This window comes from Molossus molossus, unplaced genomic scaffold (assembly GCF_014108415.1).
Source record: "Molossus molossus isolate mMolMol1 unplaced genomic scaffold, mMolMol1.p scaffold_m16_p_8, whole genome shotgun sequence".
Classification (NCBI taxonomy): Eukaryota; Metazoa; Chordata; class Mammalia; order Chiroptera; family Molossidae; genus Molossus; species Molossus molossus.
In genome coordinates this window covers 101,727,659-101,737,737 of record NW_023425402.1, presented here as the reverse complement: position 1 = coordinate 101,737,737, position 10,079 = coordinate 101,727,659, and the positions used below count along the sequence as shown (strand labels likewise).

The 10,079-nt window shown below is 41.3% G+C and overlaps 1 non-coding gene across 1 annotated transcript; it reads left to right on the top strand.

Annotated features, from left to right (window-relative positions):
* Positions 1-2,386: 2,386 nt before the first annotated feature.
* LOC118622145 lies at positions 2,387-2,510 on the top strand. Its single transcript, XR_004957961.1, has one exon. It is a non-coding gene; the product is annotated as a U6atac minor spliceosomal RNA (small nuclear RNA).
* The last annotated feature ends 7,569 nt before the right edge of the window (positions 2,511-10,079 follow it).

Here is a 10,079-nt window from a genome sequence, read left to right as displayed (position 1 = left end):
TTTAGAAGAAAACCGGTGGTAACAAAACTTCAGACTTCAGGGGGTTTCTAGTTTGCTGGTCTCCCGGCAAATACAGGTCTGCGGGTTCCCTTCACGCCGCGCCCCGCCACGCGCCAGCCGTGCTCAGCGGGTAGGACGCAGGGAAAGGGGAGCAAAGCACGCTGTGCCGTTTCTGCCCTAAGGTATAACCAGCTTTGCTTGCAGCAGGACCACTTTGCAGCTCACCGGTTAGAGAAGGTCACCGGGGAAGTCGGGCTGTCCTGCAGCATCATTCAGTGTCGTGCTGTCAAATTTAGTGTCTCTTGTATATTTGCTCTGTGTGGCCCCTGGGGCAGCAGACTTTAATCTGGCTCTGCCCAGATGACTCTGTTACTTCTTGTTTCCTACTTAGTTTCTCTGGCTCTCGTCCAGTCTCCTCGTGGGCATACTCCAGATTCCTGGAGCCTCAAGACAGAGTTCAAAGCTCTTCCGTGAGTTTGCAGGGCCCTGCGTGCATCTCTTCACTTTCAGTCACCGTGATTTTGGTCTCTTTCTGAAGACATTGGTCTTCCTCCTTGGTACTCAAAGTCCATGGTATAGAACTACCCTGATCTACTGAACTAGAATCTGTGACGTAACACTTTCCTTTACTCATTCTTAGGCACATTGAGGTTTGAAAAGCACCTGTCTATCCGATGTGAAATGCTCAGTGAGAAACTAAGTCACTTTCAGAAAGACTCAAAATTTAGAAGTAAATCATGATACATCCTAGTTTCGAATCAATTGTTAGTTGGATTTTAGTGAGAGAGAGGATCAAAACAGTTTTCGTGAGAGAAATTGCCACAGGCAAGTAGCCAGCTCAATTTATATTGGATGCATTCTTTTCCGATGAAAGCAAATATTTGGGTTACTGGGGGGAAAAATGTGAAACGAGCAAGTTTTCACTCTTTTGTCTTATAATAGGTTGCTCCTCCTGGTGGATAAATGGGCATCAGAGTCTCATAGAAAAAGCAACGTGATTTCACCTCATCCCTTGTGAAGGCCCGCACCGCCGGAACCCTCGGAGGTTGTGCCCATCAACAGAGATCCTGCAAATATTGATGAGCAGGCGCACTGAGTGGCCACAGGGGCCCTCTCCCATCAGCACTGTCATTTGGGGTCACCCACATCACAGTGTTTGCCTCCTCCCCCGTGGGGAGAGTTGTAAGAGGGCTGCCTTCTCCTTCTCAATGTCTCTTCCTGCCCCACCAAACTCTGACTCGTAACCAGAGTTAACCAGATCGGTGATTTTTTCCTGGACAGTGAACCTTTGGACAGTGAACCTTGAGTTAGTGACCTGAGGGCAAAGGAACACAATTTGAAGTCACCCAATGAAGTGCAAAATCAGTAGTGGTGGTGGCACTGTCGCCATCTGGCTTCTGCCCAGGGGCTGCTCCCTCTGCTCACCGCTGCTCCCCCTGCTCACTGCTCCCCCTGCTCATTGCCGCTCCCCTTGCTCACTGCTGCTCCCCCTGCTCACTGCTGCTCCCCCTGCTCACTGCTGCTCCCCCTGCTCACTGCTCCCCCTGCTCACTGCTCCCCCTGCTCATTGCTGCTCCCCCTGCTCACTGCTCCCCCTGCTCACTGCTCCCCTGCTCACTGCTCCCCCTGCTCACTGCTCCCCCTGCTCACTGCTCTCCCTGCTCACTGCTCCCCCTGCTCACTGCTGCTCCCCCTGCTCACTGCTCCCCCTGCTCACTGCTCCCCCTGCTCACTGCTCCCCAAGCCTGGCTGCCCAGGCTCTAGTCAACTTCCTTCCGGGAAACTCTCTCCTCTTTCATGTCAGCCAGAAATCGGTTTGGGGTTTGCAACCAAAAAAATTGATGATAAACTTATCGTAATGAAAGTGGTCATCGGGACTGCAGACGTCAAGTAAGGATCGAGTCCACGTGGCCAGAAGGAGGAGGTGATTTCTAGCCTCCTGTGTGGCTGAGCCTGTCATTGCCAGCAACCTGGACAGGAAGACACGGCTTTTCAGTGACAAAGTGTGAGGTAGGACTTGGGCAGCATGTCGGGGTAGCTTGACCAAGCATTTTAGATTGTTGCAAATGCATTATGCATCAGGACGCTTAACTTAAAAACCAACAATATAATAAAAAAAGATCTATCTCTGGTCATGGCAGAACAAGTTTCAAAATCTATTTTCTTTTAAACATATTAAGTCAGTCCTGGCCGGTATGGCTCAGTGGTTGAGCATTGACCCACGCACCAAAAGGTCGCCAGTTCGATTCCTGGTCAGGCACATGCCCAGGTTGTGGGTCGGATCACCAGTGGGGGGCGTGCAGGAGGCAGCCAATCGATGTTCTCTCTCATCGATGTTTTTATCTCTCTCCCTCTCCCTTCCTCTCTCTCTAAAATTAATAAAGGAGTGTTGTATGAAAGGAGGGAAGGTGAGTACTGCCCTTGAAGGGTCAAAGAGGTTCTCAGGCCTAACAGCACACACACAGTTAAAGCATTGCCACCTACTTCATCACATCTAACCATTGTTTTGTGTTGTTTTTTAAAACAAGAAATAAATGATATAAAATTAATAAAGGAAAAAAAATTAAAATAAATAAAAATAAACATGTTAAGTCGGTTCATAGTCCTTCATAAAAGTTCTACATCTATACACATTTTTAGCAATCACTTTGTTAGATGCATAACAAGATTTATACAATTCCCCACCAAAGATAGTAAATAAAACCCCTGAGAAGTAGTACCTCCAAGTCTATTTAAAGTGCTCTGCCAAAGATGGACCTGGTTTAATCATCCATTTTTTGATGCAGCAAAATTCACATAATCTATGAAGTCCATAAGGAGCAGGACATCTGCCACCAAACTGAGCTTCACCAAACCATCATATTTTACAAAGGAGTGTGATAAGTGTATTCCCCAAAATCTTCCTTCATCAAAGAAATCTGCCAGTGTTCATGCCTGCAGTAAGGGTCAACATCCAGGCTCCCATCCACAGCTGACTGCAAGACTGTGCGAGGCGTCCTGTGTCTCAGAATGGAACATAAACCAGGCGGTCAGCTGGGCACGGCCCGGGGCAGCACACAGACACAGGTCCCCGACAGCAGCAGCAGCAGCATGTGACAGTACAGCAGAGCCCACACCTGCCCAAGGTTTGCTTTGGAGTGGTTTGTCCATCAGAGTGAGCCCCTGTATTTCTTAAGTCAAGGGGTGTTGGAAAAATGCTTCGAGGGGATACGAACATTCCTCTACTGTGAGCAAGACGGCAGTGTTTCCCAACTTGAAAAAAAGAGTTCACATCTGCTCGAATTATTTCACTTCTAACTCCTTCCAAAAAAAAAACACTTGATTCAGGCTGCTTTGTATTATTACCTTAATATTTTAATTTTTTGTTTTTGTGACAATTTTGACATTTGTGTTATTGAATTTAAAATAAGCCAGTCAGAGTACCACATGATCTCACTTATGTATAGAACATGATGAACAAAATAAGCTGTCGACCTAAAGAGAATCATGGAAGTGGGGAACAGATTGACAAACCTCAGAGGCATGGGGGTGGGGAGGGGAGGGAAGAAATAAACCAAAGAATTTATGTGCATATACGCACAACACAACATTAGGTTGGGAAAGGCAAGAGGCGGTTGGGAGTGGGAAGGAAGGGGTCAATGGGGGAAAAGGGGGACATCTTTAATACTTTCAACAACAAAATATATATTATTATTATTGACATATAATTATAAATTTAAAAAAATAAATCTGTCCATTTGTTTTAGTTCATGCTACCTTTTGTTTGAAACATAGATAACAGTAACCTAGAAATTAAAAAACAACAGATTGGTGGGTAAGTCCTATCACACTAAAGGCCAAGTGTATATAAGCCTAACCAGTCCAATTTGCTATTTATAAAGTCATTAAATCACATGCTAGCCTCAGACAGACAACAACCTGGGGACTACCGGAGGGAAAGGGGGGGAAGGGAAGGAGGGGGAGGGGGTAAAGATAAATGGTGATGGAAGGAGACTGACTGTGGAGTAGTGATCACAACACAATGTGCAGATGATGGATTATAGAATCGCACACCTGAAACCTATATACTTTTATTAACCAATGTGTCATCCCAGTAAATTCAATAAAAAGTTACCAAAATCGAAAATAAAACACGAAGAGAGAGAGACAAGAAGAACCGTGAAGGGGAAGGAGCTTCCAAAGCTCCGTCATTTCATGTCCCTTCCTCCTAAGAAAAAATGCAGGAATGTCCCGAATCCCATGCTTACCTGACACTGGCCCCCCGACCCCCACCAGAAGCACCTTCCTTGTCTTTTTGCATCAAGACACACACAGAGTGCAAGTAGAACTCCGTGACTACATTTTATGTGTGACAAACAGGACTGGGGAGAGCCCATCTTTCATTAGTCAAAGTGAAAGGAGGGTTCTGTAATGGACCACAGGCTCTGTTCCTGATTCAGGATATGCTTGCCCACAGTACACCCAAACTGAACTACTGTAATACTATTTTAATTATTATACCAAGCAGACAGAGCCTCTGTTTACGTAACCCAGTTTATTTGGGGATAATATTTAGTGTATCTAAGGACAAAGTGATGCTTCTTGATAAAGATTATGGCAACATATAAAAATAAATGAAATGACATCATCTGCTCACTCAGTGAGCATTTTCAGTTGTTCTAACAAAGAAATGTGGGGAAAAAACCCTAACTGTTAATTTTCCACTGAAAGTAAGAGACGTAAATTTAGGACAACAGAATAGTTCGTTAAGAATCTTAGCATTTTCAAAATTTCATTTTTGCCCCTGGTTCTCCGTATTTATATTAGAAACACGATTGCTCTCTTCAGGGAAGGCAACATCACAGCTTGAGGAATAATATTTGAGTGGAATTAAAAGTGTTAGTTTAAAATATTTATAATACACAAGAATAGACGTGTGCAGGGAAACAATCTATAATTGGCATGTTTCTGATTTTCTGTGATGTCTTCAAACTGTCTATGGTTCGAAGCTCCTTCACCTAAGCTAGAATATAACTCAGTTGTATTCTTTTAAATATGATTATACAATTAATGTTGACAAAGGAAATATGGTGACTATACATCACACCCCCTCGCCATTGTTCTGATCATCTCTGAAGCCATCATATACGTCCCAGAACTGCAGGATCCTCCTAACTGGGAACCTGTTTTCAGACTCAGAATGATGGGTTTAAAATGGTAAACAGACATCTCACGTCCCTGCTTGGAACAGTACCCAGGGACTTACCAATAAACTCAGCAGACTGATCAGTTTTATCTGTTGCTGATTTTGTAGTCCTCTGTAAATACAGTAAAGAAATGTCTTTAATTGTATTAACCCAAAAAGACAAGAAGAAAGAGGAGACGAAGAATGTGAGATAATTTGGGACAATAAAGAGCAGATGATTAAATTATTTAAAAAAAAAAGGAGCTAGAAAGAATATCAATTTTTACTTGTACACTTGTTAATATCTTCACTCCATAAATTTCCATAACTAAAATCAACACTAATGGAATGAAAGTCAATTCTTCACATATTTTTCTGCTACACATTCAGCTTTAGAATTTCAAAAATTAGATGAAGTTGCATTCATTTGGGTTATTTTCCTTTCAACTTGTGACCATATATTAACAGCACTGAAAATTACTTTTATATAAGTTCTGAAAATATATATTATAGTGTAAATAAAATGTCTCAAGAATCTTTACACATTGGTAAATCAGTTTAATACCTTAGAAGCACTTGGCACATGGTATTCTCTCAGCAAAGCATGAAAAGGTAGATTAAATATTTGCATTAATTATATTAGTATTTATTATTTGAAAAGGTAGGGTTATAGATATAGGCTTTATTTTTATTTTTTGTCAATTTATTTTTATTAGAGATATTTCTCCTTTTTCTCCCTTTGACACCCCCTTCTCAATCCCACCCCCCAACCCCCAGCATTGTTGGCTATGTCCATTGGTTATGCATATATGCATGTAAGTTCTTTGATTTATCTCTTACATATTTTTATTTTTTGAAATAATTTATTTGTTCTTTAAATTAATTTGAAACCATATATAAAGATTTCCATACTGGCTTTCAATACATTTATATCATGATTTCCCACACTGCTTAGTAATTTTGATTTATCTCATGTTTAGTTTAAGTACATCTTCTGCTAATATGGTTTAGTAATTCCTTTCAAGGAGATAACAATATTAGACATTCAATGACTAAGAAAATATATATGATGAACATATCCTCACCAAATAATTTGATCGTGAAGAAGATTAATTTGGCTAAGTATTAATATAAACTTCTTTAGCCATCTGGAGTTTACCTTTATGGGAGAAGTCTGAGACTAGTTAATATGTATTATTTTTGTAGTAAACTTTTTGTCTTCTTTTTTACTGCTCAAATGCCTTTTTGCTGATTAGAAGTTCCCAAACTTTCTTGGCTCATGGTACCCTTAAATAATTTATTACTTAATAACCATTCTCTATTAACAATAGATTATTAAATAATTTATTATTTAATAACCACAATTACATAATTAAGCACACCTCCTCTAATCTTGGAATCAGATTGGACACCCAAGCCTCATTTCCTGCTCCACATTGATGTGCATATGGTATGTGTTTTTTCATCAAAGTGCCCACCAAAAACTCATTGTCACTAAGGTATAACATTCCTTTGACTGTCATACAATATAAAATTAAAATGATGAACTTTCCCAAGCTAGCCATTTCCACAGCCCCTGGAAGATGTCTAGTATTCCTGTGTTTCTCTCAAAGACTTAAAGTGTCCCATTGTGCCTCCCCCCAAGTTTATGGTGGTGCCCTGTGGCATCTCGACACACAATTTGGGAATCATGGGTTTAAAGAATTTCTTCTAAATCTTGAAATTGTATAATATTATGATACTAAATGAAAGTTTTGGTCTTTTGTAATTAAATACTTTTTGCTTATGAGGAGCCATTTTTATCAGTAAATATTACAGTTTAAATGTATCCTCAAAATATTTTTAAATGTCTTCCTAAGTTTCAGACAGCTGCTTCTCACTGTGCCTTCACGTGCCCTGTCTCTGTGCTTGGACTCTGGTACTCCTCCCCGTCCTGCAGGGACACCGGCCCTGTTGACCTGGGTCCCGCCTTTATGGCACCTTAATTTCATCCTCAAAGGCCCTAAGATACTCACATAGGGGGTTAGGGATCAACATAAGAATTTTAGAAGACACAACTCAGTCTATTAGAAGATATGTATGTAAACTCTGCAAATATATTAGTTTAAATAGAAATATTTTTCCACCTTACTTTTCTCTTTTTAAATTCTCATATGCCTCGCCCTGGCCGGTTTGGCTCAGCGGTTAGAGCGTCCGCCTGCGGTACAGAGAGACCCGGGTTCAGTTCCGCTAAGGGCGCGTGCCTCGGTTGCAGTTTGTCCCCGGCCCTAGTCGGTTGTGCGGGTGGCAGCCACTTGATGTGTTCCTTTCACATCGATGTTTCTCTCTCTCTCTCTTCCTCTCTCTCCCTCCCACTCTACCTGAACAAAAAATGGAAAAATGTCCTCGGGTGAGGATAAAAAATAAAAAAAAATTCACATATGCCTCTTAGCTCCTTTGGCATCTGTTGGTTCAGCATCTTGTTCTTTATTTCTTTTTTGATATAATTTATCTTTTCCTGAATTTAGCGGATAGGGCAAAAAGTTTTACTCCTAATTTTTTTTCTAAAGAACACCCTTTCTCTGCTGTAACCTTTATTTTATTTTACAGAATCTCTGTCGGACCCTTTCAGTTGCTTTTGCTGCTGCCCTTTTTCTAGTCTATTGACTTATTTTTCAGTAAATGAAAAACTATGACATATAAGTTTATTTGTAAAAAAAAAGAGAGAGAGAGAAAGAAAGAACGGATAGGAAAGAAACTTCCATGAATTTTCTGTGGGTTTTTTTGCTGCACATCTGATTGCTTTCAGAGTCCTCTCACTCTCGACTGGAGCTTGGTGGAGGTGCCCCAGTTCTGCCGCAATTCTGCCTCGATTCTAACCACCTTCCAGGGCTGCAGTCTGCACTGAGTGCAAAGCTGCAGGACCAGACGGGATCCAGCAGCTTCTGGTATCTGATCTTCTGTTTATGATCATTGCAGTTTACTCCTGAAGTCAGAAACAGTCTTTCTTTTTGATCCCAAAAAGCATGTAAGAAAAACAAAAACAAAAGATACACCTCCTGCAGAAATTGTCCTGTCTTATCCCTTCTTATCTATTGACTTTCTTTCTGATGTGAATTTGGTTGTTCTAACACTGCTGTCAAAACCTGCCTTGTGACCCCGAATAGCCACAGCAATCTTGAAAAAGAAGAACAAAGTTGGAGGGATCACAATACCAGATATCAGGTTATACTACAAAGCGACTGTAACCAAAACAGCCTGGTACTGGCACAAGAACAGGTATATAGACCAGTGGAACAGAACTGAAAACCCAGAAATGGACCCAAGGCAATACGCTCAATTAATATTTGACAAAGGTGGCAAGAGCATACAGTGGAGTAAAGACAGCCTCTTTAATAAATGGTGTTGGGAAAATTGGACAGCTACATGCAAAAAAATGAAAACTAGACCATCAACTTACACCATACACAAAAATAAACTCAAAATGGATAAAAGACTTAAATGTGACCCGTGAATCCATAAAAATTCTAGAAGAAAATGTAGGCAACAAAATTTCGGACATCATACGGAGCAGAATTTTCACTGATACATCACCTAAGGCAACAGAAATAAAGGAGAAAATGAACACATGGGACTACATCAAACTAAAAAGCTTCTGCACAGCAAAAGAAACAATCATCAAAATGGAAAGGCAACCCACTGTATGGGAGAACATCATTGCCAATGATGTATCAGATAAGGGGTTAATTTCCAATATATACAGAGTGCTCATACAACTCCACAAAAGGAAGACAAAGAACCCAATTAAAAAATGGGCAGAGGAGCTGAATAGACACCTCTCCAAACAGGACATACAAATGGCCAAGAGACATATGAAGAAATGCTCAACATCACTAATCATCAGAGAGATGCAAATTAAAACAACAATGAGGTATCACCTCACACCTGTCAGAATGGCCGCCATCAACAAATCATCAAACAACAAGTGTTGGCGAGGGTGTGGAGAAAAGGGGACTCTAATACACTGCTGGTGGGAATGCAGACTGGTGCAGCCGCTATGGAAAACAATATGGTGCTACCTCAAAAAATTAAAAATTGAACTTCCATTTGACCCAGTGATCCCACTGCTGGGAATATACCCTAAGAAGCCTGAAACACCAATCAGGAAGAATATATGTACCCCCATGTTCATAGCAGCACTATTTACAATAGCTAAGATCTGGAAACAGCCCAAGTGTCCACCAGTAGATGAATGGATAAAAAAGCAGTGGTACATATACACAATGGAGTACTATGCAGCTGTAAGAAAGAAAGATCTCTTATCCTTTGAGACGACATGGAGGGACCTGGAAAGTATTATCCTAAGTGAAAGAAGCCAAGCAGAAAAAGACAAATACCACATGATCTCACTTATATACGGAATATAATGAACATAACAGTCTGAGGAATACAGTAGACCCAGACACATGGAAGTAGGGCACAGACTGAAATCCCTCAGAAGAGGGGATGGGGGGTGGGGGGGTTGGAAGAGATAAACCACAGAACTTATATGCATGTATGCATGACCAATGGACATGGACAACTAAGCTGGGGACAGGGTGGAGGGGGGGTGGGGTGGGGGGTGCCAATGGGGTAAAAAGGTAAAATATCTGTAACAAAAAAATAAATAAATAAATAAATTCATAAAAAAAAAAACCTGCCTTGTATCAGTAGAAGCCAAGCAGGACTCCAGTAACTCATACTCGTGGCTGTACTTCTATGGCCTTGACTCTAGCCACTTTGCAGAAGAAAAGGTTCTGTTGGCTCTGGTGTCTAGAAACACAGTGTCTGCAGTTTAGGTAAACACCAGTCACAGATGGTGAGGTGACCAAGGAGCCCGCTCATGCCTTCAACTGCACGGACTTCAAGACTGATCAACTAAAGATACCCTCAGCCT